The sequence below is a fragment of the Podarcis melisellensis genome (genome assembly GCF_964234715.1).
Source record: "Podarcis melisellensis genome assembly, chromosome: 15".
In the NCBI taxonomy this organism is placed as follows: domain Eukaryota; kingdom Metazoa; phylum Chordata; class Lepidosauria; order Squamata; family Lacertidae; genus Podarcis; species Podarcis melisellensis.
In genome coordinates, this window is record NC_138532.1 from 27,924,131 (window position 1) to 27,939,024 (window position 14,894).

The following is a 14,894-nucleotide window of genomic DNA, read 5'->3' on the forward strand; positions in this document are numbered from 1 at the left end:
CAGACTAAATTTAATACTGTAGTTCTTAAAAGCTAGTTTGAGTCCTGGTTGTTTAGTAAAAATTCTTGTGGAATGAATTAGTGCTGATAACTTTAGGGCAAATCGTTTCCATTACCTTGCCCTCAGATTTATATTGCAGTTGATCTAAAATAATCCTGTTATTTAATTTCAGTTGGGATGTTCTTCTAGGCAAAGATGACATAATTTTTATGGAGTAGAGTTGTCATTAATACTGAAAACTTACCTTAATGGCAACAACTGCAACCTCCTACCTTTATGATTTTTTAAAAAAATATATGGTTGTCTTGCAAGACCTACAGTTATTTATGAGCAGGAAGTAGGTGGTTCCAAGGTCTCCTATTTCAGTTTATATGCAGATATACAAAGTTCAGGTATTTCACCATGGGGACTCCACCCACCTGAAGGACTCAGTAGCTAGCTAATGAATTTAAATGGTCCAGAGTAGTTTCCCTAGAGACTTTTTCTAGTGGGTCGGGTGGGTAAGCTTGGAGTAGATTTCCCCTCCTGGCTCTCTTACAGGTAGGGCTGGCCCAAGACGTTTTGCTATCTGAGGCGCATATCAGAATTGTGCCCCTTTTCATTCCATATACAGAAGCTGACTGGATTGCCAGCTGAATCTGAACTGGTGATAAGACAGCCCTCCCCATTCCCTGTGTACAGCAAGACAGTTAAGTGGGGCCTGGGACAAGCTGCCCAACAGAATAGAATACTGGTGGCAGGGGGGTGGGTATGAGAAATAACTGCTGATGTTGTCCCTCCCCAATCTGCTGCCTGAAGTAATTACTTAAACTTGCCTAATGGCTGGCCTGGCCCTGTTTTACAGTGTTTCATTTACTGCTGTTCTTAGAAAACATATGAATCAAAACGTTTCCCAGTGCCCGTATGCTTGTGCTCTTGAATGAACACTGATATTCTAAAACTCTTTGCTCTTACGCAAGTAAGAATGAAGGGCTTCTGTGAATGAAAACCACCTGGAGTTCAAATATCTGTGTTTACTGTGCAAATTGCCACCCAAGTATACATAAGCTGGTAATGATATGAAGAATAAAGATGGCATTCTTTTATTGGTAAAAGAAATATGGTATTTAGTGTGTTTCTTTCTTTCTCTCTCTTCCCCACCCCCCATGCACTGCATATATGCAAGTATGTCCTTCACTCCCAATTCCCTTTACTTCTCTGGCCTTCTATACTGCTTCAGAGGTGTGTGATGGCAACACTTACTCTAATAATTGCCAAAAGTAGATCTCAGCATTTTAAAACTCCTAAATAAGATTAAAGTGTTAGAGTGAATAAATTTTCTTTCAGTTAGCTGCAAACTGTAATCAATTATTAGAGTTTTGTTGATCAACTGAGATATTACAGTTTACAGATTTTCAGTGACCTGAGCATAGATGGAAAAGTCCAATGCTGTGAGCTCTGAAGTTGAGCTCTTGCAAGTATGGGATGCAATTTATTCTGTCTTGGAACAGGTTATAAAAGGTAAAGGTAAAGGTAAAGGTACCCCTGCCCGTACGGGCCAGTCTTGCCAGACTCTGGGGTTGTGCGCCCATCTCACTTAAGAGGCCAGGGGCCCGCGCTGTCCGGAGACACTTCCGGGTCACATGGCCAGTGTGACATCGCTGCTCTGGCGAGCCAGAGCTGCACACGGAAACGCCGTTTACCTTCCCGCTGGTAAGCGGTCCCTATTTATCTACTTGCACCCGGAGGTGCTTTCGAACTGCTAGGTTGGCAGGCGCTGGGACCGAGCAGCGGGAGCGCACCCCGCAGCAGGGATTCGAACCGCTGACCTTTCGATCGGCAAGTCCTAGGCGCTGAGGCTTTAACCCACAGCGCCACCTGTGTCCCTCGGAACAGGTTATAGCCATGCCATTTACCCAAAGGCAGTATTTGGAGGGATGCGGGTGGCACTGTGGTCTAAACCACAGAGCCTAGGTCTTGCCGATCAGAAGGTTGGCGGTTCGAATCCCTGCAATGGGGTGAGCTCCCGTTGTTCAGTCCCGGCTCCTGCCCACCTAGCAGTTCGAAAGCACGTCAAAGTGCAAGTAGATAAATAGGTACCACTCCGGCGGGAAGGTAAACAGTGTTTCCGTGTGCTGCTCTGGTTCGCCAGAAGGGGCTTAGTCATGCTGGCCACATGATCCGGAAGCTGTCTGAGGACAAACGCCGGCTCCCTCAGCTTATAGAGCAAGATGAGCGCCACAACCCCAGAGTCACTCACGACTGGACCTAACGGTCAGGGGTACCTTTACCTTTACCATCTATACCTCTTTAACAGGCATTTAATAAACCACAGGGGGGAAATACTTTAATACTGTTAGTATTTTGGGAATTTAATTTAGAAAACTTGCATACTATGAGCTGGTTTCCACATCACAGTATATAAGACTTTGGCCTACTTGGACCATCCAATTATAAGGGCTCCTGGAGAGTGTCAATCTTTTATTTTTATTCATTCTTGTAACACGCCAGCAAGGTAGGGTTACTATTATTCCCATTTTGTAAAGTAGTAGTTAAAGGCTAGAGAGAGATGGATAAAGCCATCTAATGCACTGATCTGCACCTGGTGGAAAGGGACCCATTAGCGGGTCATGGTCTGATTCAAAGTGGGTTGCAACACAAACACTACTGCTGTGCAGATATATGGTAGAAGGTTAAAAATTTGGTCCCCAAATCAATGTTTGGGTTAAAAGTGCATCCTGGGTCTCAAATGGTCGGCCATACCTGATATAGAGTGTACAGGTGAGGTTTGGACATGAACCTTGTTTTCTCACATCAAACTATGACGTACTAAGACACCTCAGCTGTGAAAGGTAGTTAAGGAGATAGTAGTGTATATTGTCACTGAAATGCAAATGCTTGTAGAGCCCCCAAACCACAAGGATTATTAGACCTTTTACTTTTATTCTAGCTAGTGCATAATCAGCTTTGTTTGTTGTGTCACACATCATTTTTAAAGACACAAGGAATCTAGTTGACTTAATCATATCCTGCAGTAGTGAATTCCACAAGTCAGTTAAAGAGCTTGTAATTAAAGTGCTTGATCTTAAAGCTGCTCTTTTTGTTCATTCCTTTCAAAATTGTAAATAAAAGCTATTTGGACTTGATTTACTATCTGACTTAGATTCTCTAATTATTATTTAATGATTTCCATGACAGACAAAGTTTGCAGAATACAGTAGGCAGTTTCCCCTGCTTGGCAGAGCTTACAGTGTGGAGCAGGCAAGATCAGACATGATAAAGCAGTTCAAGCAAGGGCATGGTGTGGATTGAGAAATGGGAAAGGAGAGCAGGATGGGAAAGATTTCAAAAGAAGGGTGAGGCTGTGAGCTCCAGTGTGCTTTGATGTGCATGGTGTGGCCTTCCAGGAAAATACATTGTAAGTGGGGTAGGCTGTCATTTAAATGGCCAGTGGGAAACTATTTAAAATTACTTAAATAGTTAACCATTTTGTGATTTCCTCATTAATACTAACTGGTTCCTAAAATCTAATAAACATATTGGAGTGTATCCAGTGCTAGTTGTATTCAAAGTGGACCTCTTGAAATTAATAGAGATTGCTAATTTAGCTCTCTTGGTTTCAGTGGGTCTACTCTGAGTTGTCATTGGACACAGCCCACTAGCTTGCAGTCACATAGATCAGACTGCACATACTCAGAAATTCAGAAGGAAGGGCAGGATAGAATGTTAAACGTTTGTGCCATTTGGCTGGCAAAGCATAAAATATTCAGAATTTACTACAATAATGCACAACCTGCTGTGTCATATTTATAATGCTTGACCTCAAAAGTCACTTTCATCCATGGTTGGTTGTTTACATGGAAAAGAAGGACCTCAGTTTATTTCAGAGAAGGTCATGAATGCAATTTAAAGAGGCTGCAAATAAGCGCTCAACATGTATAAATTAATTCAGAGTTCATTTTTAAATTACTTTTGTAGAGTGACACATAATGTTTAATTTGGATCTGAGCTATTTAAAATATTTTCTGTTAATTTGTGACCCATATCCATATTCTTCATAAGATTTCTGGGCAGCATAGCATAGTTGATATACCAGTTTTAGTGTGAGTGTCTGAGGGCAGTTGAAGGATGGATTGTGGGGACAGGGGGTGGGTGGTGTGGGGGACTCCCTGATCCTGAATGGGGCAAATGTGCCCCTGAAGGACCATGTGCACAGTCTAGGAGTCATTTTGGACTCACAGCTATCCATGGAGGCACAGGTCAGTTCTGTATCCAGGGCACCTGTCTACCAACTCCATCTGGCACACTGGCTGAGACCCTACCTGCCTGCAGACTGTCTCACCAGAGTGGTACATGCTCTGGTTATCTCCCGCTTGGACTACTGCAATGAGCTCTACATGGGGCTACTTTGAAGGTGACCCTGAAACTACAACTAATCCAGAATGTGGCAGCTAGACTGGTGACTGAGAGTGGCTGTTGGGACCAAATAACACCTGTTTCAATGGATCTTCACTGGCTCCCAGTATGTTTCTGAGCACAATTCAATGTGCTGGTAATGATCTTTAAAGCCCTAAATGGCCTCAGTCCAGTATACCTGAAGAAGTGCCTCCATCCCCCTTCATTCAGCTTGGACACTGAGGTCTAGAGGATCTTCTGGCGGTTCCCTCACTACGGGAAATGAAGTTACAGGGAACGAGGCAGAGGGCGTTTTTGGCAGTAGCACCCTCCCTGTGAAGCGCCCTCCCATCAGAGGTCAAGGAGATAAAAAACTACACAACTTTTAGAATACATCTGAAGGCAGCCCTGTATTGGGAAGTTTTTAACATTTGATGTTTTATTATGTTTTTATATTCTGCTGGAAGCAGTCCAGTGGCTGGGGAAACCCAGACAGATGGGTGGGGGATAAATAATAAAATTATTAGTATTAGTATTAATTTATTTAGGGAATGACAAGAGAACCCAAGCCAGAATCTAAATATTGGTTGATGTTGGTTCATGATTCTTGACAGCAATATTTTGATCTGGTAGCAGGATATGCGGATAGGAAAGTTTTATAATAATAAAAAATAGAGAGCTAGAGGCATGCAGCCAAAGATTTAAGTTGACCATCTCAAATCAATATGTGACCTGAAGTAGCTTCTGGCAATTTCTGCACCTCTTTGCTAGTTCTCATTTCCAGTTTGTTTCACTCTCTGATACTTCCCCTTTGTCCATCTATTTTCCTTGGTCCTCTAGTGTGGACCACTTCTCATCCTCATTGATTAGATGCCAGGCCTCTCATGATTGTTGCCTATGGCCCCCATTTCATAAGGCATTCTGCACTGTGATATCAGAGCAACTTGGTCAATTATTGTCAGGAGCTTCATTGCAACCAGCACTACCACTGAAACTCTTGAATGCTTTACAGTATAAGTTGCTATATATATTACAGTACAAGTATTGGTAATGAACATTGTACATTTGATACAAATGTCTAAAAACAAATGTCTATAGCTTTTGCCTGTATTCACCAGCTCCCACTTTGCAACCTTTCCAGTAAGACCTCCCCAAGAACCTCTGTCCAGAAACAGATGAACCAAACCCTTTCTCATGGGAAAGAATGGCAGAGGGCTTGGTGCACTGAGATAAGGCACAGTAGGTGCCCACCTCCAATCAGCAAAACAGCCCCCTCTGGTTTGGCTGCTCTGAGGCAATCGCAGTGCATGAGTGACTTGAAGGATCTGTCCCATCTCTGAGTGAATAGACAACCTCCAACTTTCCTGCCCACTTTGGAACTTTGGGAAAGGGCTGTAGCTCAATTGGTAGGGCATCTGCTTTGGATATGGAAGGTGCAAGTTCAATCCCTTGCATCCCCAGACCCGTTCCTGAAACCCTCGAGAGCTGCTTCTAAGTTAGTGTACACAATACTGAGCTAGATAGACCAATTGCCACAGTATAAGGCAGCTCTCTATGTTGCACTTGCCTCTGCTGTTTCATAGTTGCAAGAAAGCCTATTTGCTCATAATGAGCACTGGGGGGCTGTAGCACAGTTGCCATGGTGAGTGTGGCAACCAAATCTTGAAGCCTGCTTGTAAGCAAGTATGGCACAACCAAAATGGATTTTCAGTGCCATCCTCAGCATTTGTGCCTATTTCTCATGATGAAATATACTGGGGCTGTTTCTAGTGTGATTTCTGTATATTTTTAAATAATCATTTATAAAATAGCTAATATTGTAGTAGCAAATATTAATTATAGCTAATATTGTAGTAGAAAAATAAAGAAGTGGTCTACCAATTTGAGGGCTGTGTCACAAAGTAAATTTAAATTATTGCTGACCATGAGGTGAAAAGACATCTGTCAGGAATGGAAGGTCAGAGAGATGAAGTCACCTTTAAGACATGGTTTAAAGGGGAGACTATAATAGCATGATGTGTAGATGAGGGGATTGGCAGTTCTTACTCATAAGACAGGAATGGGCAGCCTCAGGCTGCTGGAGCCTTATGTGGCCCCTCAGGCCTCTTCCCTAGGTGACATACCCCTGAACCTCTGTAATAGTTTTTTGCCTGACTTGAATGTGGGCTTGAACTCTTATAATGGCTCTTACTTCCCTTGATGTACATAGCAAGAGTCTGCTGGATCAGACCAATGGCCCATCCAGTTGAGCATCCTTTTCTCACAGTGGCCACTCGGATAGAAGGCTGGAGCGGGATGTGTGTGTGTAGAAACTAGACTATTCTGCAAAGGTAAAATTCACATTAATTGCTCTATCTACTGCATGTAGCCCCTGGAAGATTGCTCAGAAGGGCAATGCAGACCTTGTGTTGAAGAAGATTCCCCACCCCTGTTGTAAGAAGAGGCCAAAGAGAGTCTGAACAAGGAAGTGAGGAATAAGAATGTCAGAATTATGGAGATAATAACAAGAAACGGGGAAGGGGAGATAGAAGGGGTGTGATCAGGCTCTAATTTGAAATTCTATTTGCATTCAGTGTGGGATGGAAAAAAGTCAGTGTCATGAGCAGGAAATAAGAAGGTAAATTAAGAGGGAACTGATAATGAAAAAGTGGGTGAAAATGTACCGAATAGCAGAATTAAAATAGAAAAAAAGCAGGAAGGTCAGAATGAGGAAGGCAGATAAAACAAATATTACAACAATCAACATGTAAAATAGCAGGTGCTTCAAACAAAGTTTTGGCAGTATCTGGACAAAGTCATAAGAATCTTAGATATGTACAGTGGTACCTCTGGTTACAAACTTAATTTGTTCTGGAGGTCCATTCTTAACCTGAAACCGTTCTTAACCTGAGATACCACTTTAGCTAATGGGGCCTCTCCCCACCGCAGCACGATTTCTGTTCCATTCTGGGGCAAAGTTCTTAACCCGAGGTACTGCTTCTGGGTTAGCAGAGTCTGTAACCCAAAGTGTTTGTAACCCGATGTGTTTGTAACCTGAGGTACCACTGTACATTATAGTGACAGAAATGAAAAAAATTTGTAATAGAATTAGAGTAGCAAAAGAGTGGAGCATTTTATTTATTTATTTATTTAACATAATTTATAGGCAGCTTATTCATAAAACCTAAGTGGTTTAAATAAAATATAACAATATACTTTAAGTATAACTAATACCTGGTTAAGTATTCTGTCATGGGCACATTAAAATTCTGGACATGGAAGACGGTCAAATAGATGCAGATATAGCAGGAAGAAGGATGTAATGGGATATAGTCAACATAAAAATGGCACTTGAAACCAGGGGATTAAGTAAAAGTACAAATGGAAAATACAAATGGAAATAATAGGGCCAGGAATCACACACTTTCCACTGGAGTGGAAAGAATGGAGAATGGCGTGCCGTGAACAGATCTACAAAAAAAGAGTGAATGTTCTGATAAGAACAAGATCCCAAACTTGCAAGAAATGCAGTAAGACAAGAATTACTGACAGTATCAGAGTGCTGAAGATAGATTGAGCCAAACAGGAACAGAGGAACAATCTTTTTTTTTCAGCAGGGAGAAGATAGCAAGAAATATAAACTAAAACAGTTTTTGCAGAATAATACGGATGACAGTTTGATAATCTAAGAAAAAAAATGTGGCGGTGGTGTACTCAAGAAGGTAAAGAAAAATTGGGGAGTGGAGGCAGAAATGTGATGTTGATTTGACAAAAGAGCAGGCTGAAGAGTGAAATTTGAAAAGGCGCCAAGCCGTCTGTTTCAAATAAAAAGCCAGAGGCTGAAGATACTTAAACAAGGCAGTTTGATAAAAATAAGTCTTTTTGGTACACATTAGTTTTGACTGTTAGTGATATTATAACACAGAATGTTCAGTGGGATCCAGTCTTGGCCTTACTTAGGATATTTAATATACATCACAATTAGTGGAAAATGATCTGTTAATACAGGTTAATAATGGGCCCACATGGAAACAGCACATTTCTGGAAACCCAGGAGGGATTTTTCAGGTCAAAGGCAAACAGCATTACCTGAGAAGTTGACAAGCAGTTGTAAAATGAACCTGGTGAGAAATACAGCAGGATAAATTTAATTAAATATCGTTCCCTTTTTGTGTTTGTAAATTGTCACAGAGAAGAAATGCATCCCCCAACTTCCCTGTACCTTTGTGGGAGGGATACAATGTATAATTGGATAACAATTTCTAGTTTTTGTTGTGACTTTGTTAAACAAATGCAGACACTAAATGTATGTACTAATTGTAGAGCTGACCCACCCAAATAATAATTTTTTAAAAAAAATCAATTTTCAGGTAAGAAACAAAGAGCCAAGTGAACTCTATTACAGTATGTCCTGAAACTACATGTAAAATAACATCTCTTTACCTAGAATCACTGGTGCTTCTACTACATGTAAATGACAGATAGTCCTCCGCTACCACACCTCTAACTCAAGCCGTTATATTGAATTATCTGGGCAGGGATTTCAATGTCTAGTCTAGCTGAGGAAAGTCTCTTCAGGTTTGCTCTTTCAACTAGGACGGGCTAATTTGTCTAATGTTGTGTTTATTCAGTAAACACTACTAATGATAATACAGTAGTTACTATTCTGTGCTTTGCTATTTTAGTAACAGATGTCATACATGAGAGAATAGTCTTCTTGTCTGTGCCTGAACTCTACCAAATGATAGGTGGACCTCCTGGCATAACTTGTTCTAAAGCTACAGGGCAATAACAGAAGCCATTGGCACCCCACCCTCCTTTCATGCAATTAATGGAATCATAGCAAGGCCTTTTCTTCACATCTTAAAAAAAAGCATAAATAAAAATGGGAGGTTAATACGGGCCAAAACAGTAATGCAGATATCCTGACTACTCACCAATCATGGCTTTAAAGTCTAACAAACTCATTAAAATGGGATCAGTTGCATAAGAATATTCAGTAGAAAAGCTAGCTCATCTTCCATAGTATTTGTTTTTTTTAATGCTGTTAGAGGCCAAAGGGTTGCATTAGAATCCCTGAAGATAATGCATTGATGCTAGAAAGCTTCTTTAAGACAAGCATGAGGCAAATGAGAGCTGTCACACTTGCAGCAGTTCGACATCATTAAAAAATTGCTCATAATTCTGAACTGTGCTATAGTTGCAACAATACATGGAAGGCACCATATTGTCATGTTTTTACTTTTTGGCAGTTAAAGTTGTATTGCTGACTTTACGTGAAATGGGATTCCCAGTTACACAGTTTTCCATATGAATATTATCAGTAGTTAGACACACTTATCAGTTTAGAGCAAGCAAATTATATATTATTCACCAATATCTGTAAGTCCCTCTTTATTTTATTTTTAAAAATGTATGTTTACCATTTTATTTAAATGATTTAATCATTTAAATGTTTATTCTTTTATTCAAACTGATTCACAATATCCATAAAAACCATTAAGACCAGTAATCACCAGCAACAATTATAACACCCAGATAAGCATAAAGCATAAGCTCACTAATTACAGCAGCCAGAACCAACAATGAAAATCAATCAGTAAACAGCTGGGGGAATTAAAAATTGGAAAAATAAAAATATCTTTTAATTGTTTGTGAATGCATTCCATTGTTAGTGCTCTCCTGATCTCCATAGGGAGATCCACAAAGGGAGTGCCATAGCAGAAAAGGCCCTCTTCCAAACCCGGCTAACAGAACCAGAAAGGGACTCATCCAAAGATTGCAGTGACACGGGTGGATCTCCGATGTCGCACGCAAGTGATTTTGGCAAGATGATGCTTCGCTCACCTTGATTGTCATAATAGTAGAAAGGAAAGTCTCTGAACTAAATAAAGCCAAAAACATGTTTGTACTGTGCATTTTTCCAAAGAAAGCTAGGGCAATAATGTAGGCTCTCCATTTTAGTTAAGAGCCTACTTGAGGGACATATCTAACATTAGGGATAGTCTGGTAGGGGTATGTATCTATTTAGAATTAATTCAGCAGTACTCTTGTTGATATACTGACATGCAATCTCTTATCAGGCATGTTTACAGCAACTTTTGAACTTTCAAATACAGAGGAAAGGAAGAGTGTATCCTAATGGATATAATTATTATGATTTTCATTTTTCTTGCTGCCTTACATCTCCCCTACCCCACAACACCATTTATAGATAGGAATAATATTTTAATAACTTGGAGTTTCATTTCCACCAGCATGCTCTTGCATATTCCTTGCCCACTCATGGTGTTTCATTGTGATTGACTTAAAATAGTTCTGCTTTCAATATAATGCTCTTTGCCTACAGCTTTGTCAGTGCTAAGTTAAAATCCATAATGAAAATACAATTATTAATTCCACATGAAACAATAATTTCTAGTTCAGCTACATGAAGTAATGGTTTGTTACATTTTTTCATGCACACTTTAGTCCCATCCCCCACCTAAAATTCAATATTCTTAGGTGTTCAATTACGTATAAAATGCTGGCTCTTCAGTAACAAGTGGCATGGGGCCACATTTAAGATGACACTGCCATAAACAAATACAGTGCAGACACATTGGCTACTCCTGCACATCTTGTTAAAGGCAGCCTTTCCTAGCCTTGGGTCTCTAGGTCTCTACAACCCCCATTATCTGTGATCATGAGCCATACTGGTGGGAATTCTAATCAGTTATCTTCTGGGGAGCCTGGGTTGGGGAAGGATGTGCTAAGCCACATTTTTGTGCAACATGTATGAGCTGAAAAGAAACAAATTGAGTTCCTTTGTACCTCACTTCACTCCCGCCTGGTCAGCAAGAGGACTTGGGCAACATTTAATTTCAATTTCCCCTATCAGCCTAGCTGAACCTGAGATAGTGATCATAACTAACTTTAGTTAGTTTCAACAAGCTAGTTTCATAGTCCATCATTCAAAGCTGACTTCCTTTTAAAAGTGACTAGAATTTGTAATCAACCTGGGATCCTAATATGCTGAAAAGGGACTCCTGCGCTGCTCATTTTTTAAATATGAATTTTATTTGTTTGAGGCTTCTGAGAAGTGACAACTTTTCACTCTAAAACTGTGGCATGGTATGACATGTGAATGTAGCGAATATATTTTGATAATGGAAATGGTTCATTAAAAGGCAAATGTGTTCAAACCTTGTGGGGTTCCAAAAGCTTATGTTTAAGACATTAGAGCTTCTGAGCCCAAAAAAGCAAACAGAAAGTAGGTTTGATTGCAAACAGAAAGTAGGTTCATAAACTGTTTTGTTTAAAATTCATCACTTATTCTCAGGGGCAGTATATTGACAACGACCATTTCCCCAAATATGGTAACATTAGGCAAAGGGATAAGTGAAATAAATCAGTATAAAGAAGGAACTGAGGCAAACAGACTGAAGTTTTGTAAATTTGATTTTCTGACTCCAAGGTACCATAGTGACCTTAAAAAAACACATTTGGTTTTGTACCAGGTTTCTCTCTGTGACAAATAGCTGAATAAGAATAAAGCTATCAAGCAGAGAGCTCCTCTGACAGTTAATTTTGACAGTTTCATGTTTTAAGAGCATAGAAAATTACAGATTCCTTACATTATTTTTAGAGGAGACAAAATTGGAGAGAGTCTGATGGCAGAATATATAGTTCACCATAATAAGAAAATACGTTGAGGATGGAGTAATTTGAGAATCCTTAGCTACTTGCTGTGTGTGGTAAAATATGGATGGATGTGCCAGCTGGCAAACAGCTGCTTCTTAAATCTAACACTTCATTCTTGGTTATAGTGCAGATTAATATAATTCTGAACTAGTGACTCACAGGAGAGAATAGGCTTTAGTCTGAAAATTTTACTCTGGCATTAAGTTGTGAAGATCTGGAACCATTGCATGTTATTACATGGAATTTCATAGGCCTGCACCTATAGGTTATACAATAAGTTATTAAAAAGTTATGGATATAATATCAATATGAATGGTTGCAAGTGGGGACAGCTTTATAATTCCTCCGCATCAAATAAAGGATTCATTAGAGAGGAGCTATAGCCATTATTCTTTTCTAATTACTCTCTTAGAAGCATTGCTGGCAATTCCTACCTTTAAAACACAATGCATATTTCATAATGATTTATGCAGAATCATTGCTTGGAACAATACTTACATTGCTAATGCTGTAAGGAAGTAGGTTAAAAACATTGTTCGGTACATGTTGAGTTTGTTTTGTGCAAGCTATTTGTCCCTAAGCATGCAGGAAACAGTTAGTATAATGAAGGTGCTTCCATTATCTGAATATCAACTACTTTTATGGCCTAGGTTTATTTTAGAGTCCAGGTAGAATAGCTGGAGTGTGTGGGAAGAAATCATATATCGTTATATTTTCAGAGAAATGGTGGAATTGCAGTAGGGGAACTACCGCATTTTTCCGTCTATAAGACTAGGATTTTTCATTTTAAAATAATGTTTAAAATTGGGGGTCGTCTTATACACTGGTAGTTCATAGGAGTGACCTGGGACTGGTTGCTTCCGTGAGCCGGAGATTGTCTGCGACTCTTGGGCTTGTTATTGGTGGCCGCGGCAAGGGCTCTTGTTGATTGGCTGTCGCTGCAGCAATTGGGCGGGTGATTGGTGGCGTCCGCCAGTGAGGGGACAGATGATAGCTGGCTTTTGGGATGCATGTAAGTGGCAGCAGCGTAGGTCTAGCAGGTGAGCTTTTTCCAGCAATCCTCCCCCCCAAAAGCTCAGCAATCTCCCCCTGTTTTCTTAATTTGAAGTCCCTCAAATTATAAACATGGGCGTGTTATATACAGAAAAATATGGTAGCTGCAGAAGTAAATATTGAAAAGGAGTATCAATTTTCATGAATGCCATATTCTCTAAAATGTTGCTTTTCCTCCTGCTGTGAATTACTAATAGAACTGCTCATTATGTTGAGGTATGTTACAATTAGCCCTTGGCTAATTAAACAATATATGACCTTTAAAACTGGGGGGTATTGTTTTTGTTTGTTACCATGTTATGCATTTTGTGTTTTATATGGTGAACCACCATGTGATCCTTTTATGAAGGGTGGTATAATCATCACCATCATCTGTTGAGTGGATATCAGATTAGCATGAGATATCTGGTATTAATTAACTCATGATTCATTATTGGTTTTGGTCCTACCAGTAAGCTACAATAGATAATTGATCACATTTAAAAAGTGTTGGCATCCTGGCATTTCACTTGTCACCACTAACTGCTCTAGACGTACAGCAGTTCCAAACATTTTTCCTGCACCCTGATGTGCAAGTGGACCATTTTTCTGTAGTAAATAAGAAAACATGCTAATGATGTTTTGGGAAATTATATTCTGTGAAAATTGTTCCTTGACCTACCCGTAGACCATTTGAATGAACTAGAATGGCTCATTCTTTTTCTTGTCAAGTGTGTTTTCTCTTTCAGATTGTTTTTTTCTTCACATGTTCCCACCCTCCCTTATGCATATTATTATAATCTCCTTCTGCTGTTTAAGAAGCTAGTTTACCAGGCTGCTTTCTGGGCTGCTTTTCTTTATTACATTTGCAGGGAGGCTGGCAGTTATGGTTTGTATTGTAGGCTTTGGGTTTATGTTTGGTTTTACGATGAATTTTTATTATTCTTTGTATGGCAAATGTTTGTATATATTGCTTAGAAATGATATTTTTAAAGCACAATATAAATGCCATAAAATAATTAATTAAAATTGGCTTATAAATAACCACTGGGTGGTAAAAATTGCTTTTGGGAAACCAAGTAGGGAACACGTTGCAAACAGCAAAGTGGTTTGTTCTGTTCTTTCAGGCGTTTAACTGTGTCACAAATAACTCTATTTGTTAGTGGTCTTGTAAGCAGGCTAGGTCATTTTTTGTGGTCCAGAAACTTTTAGTGAATTGGTTTGAAAGGGTTATTAGTGAGGAAAATGGCCAGTCCATTTTGCATCATGGGAGATGAACTATGAACTGGGCCTGCCTTGGTTGAAATCTTTAATGCGGCCACGAGAAATTGTGTACTTGGAAAAATGGAACAGGAATTACTTCTGCTCATTTATATTTGCATACCTTAATTGTTAGCTGTTAATTTTGCTGAAAACATTGTTCTTGTTGATTTCTCAAACTTTCCTGATGCAATTAAGAAATGAATCCTGAGCTTGAAACGAATTGGTTATGCCTGTTTTCCTTAGTTTCTTTTAACTAATGGAAGACTGCCTCAGTTTGCTTTCAACAATGCCTTGTTTCTTGTGCAAGGCTAAGAGCAGGGTCAGTTCATTATTCTGCTTTCCTTCACTAGCATCAGCATAAATGACATTCGTCATTGTTCTTCTAGCACTTTTTAATGGGTTCTGAGACGGATTTTTTTCAAAGCTAAAAACAGGGCCAACCATGACAGTTACATACCAGCCTTTCAAGTGAAATTATTTAAGTATCCATGGACCAGTTAGATCCTAGCCTCTTTCCCCACACTTTTTTTTTGAAAAAAGCATCGTGAATTGGGTCTGTAATA

The 14,894-nt window shown here is 39.6% G+C and overlaps 1 protein-coding gene across 8 annotated transcripts in view; it reads left to right on the forward strand.

Moving 5' to 3' along the window:
- ARHGAP32 (Rho GTPase activating protein 32) overlaps positions 1-14,894 on the forward strand; it is a 205,491-nt gene that overhangs the window by 64,596 nt on the left and 126,001 nt on the right. The window lies entirely within an intron of this gene.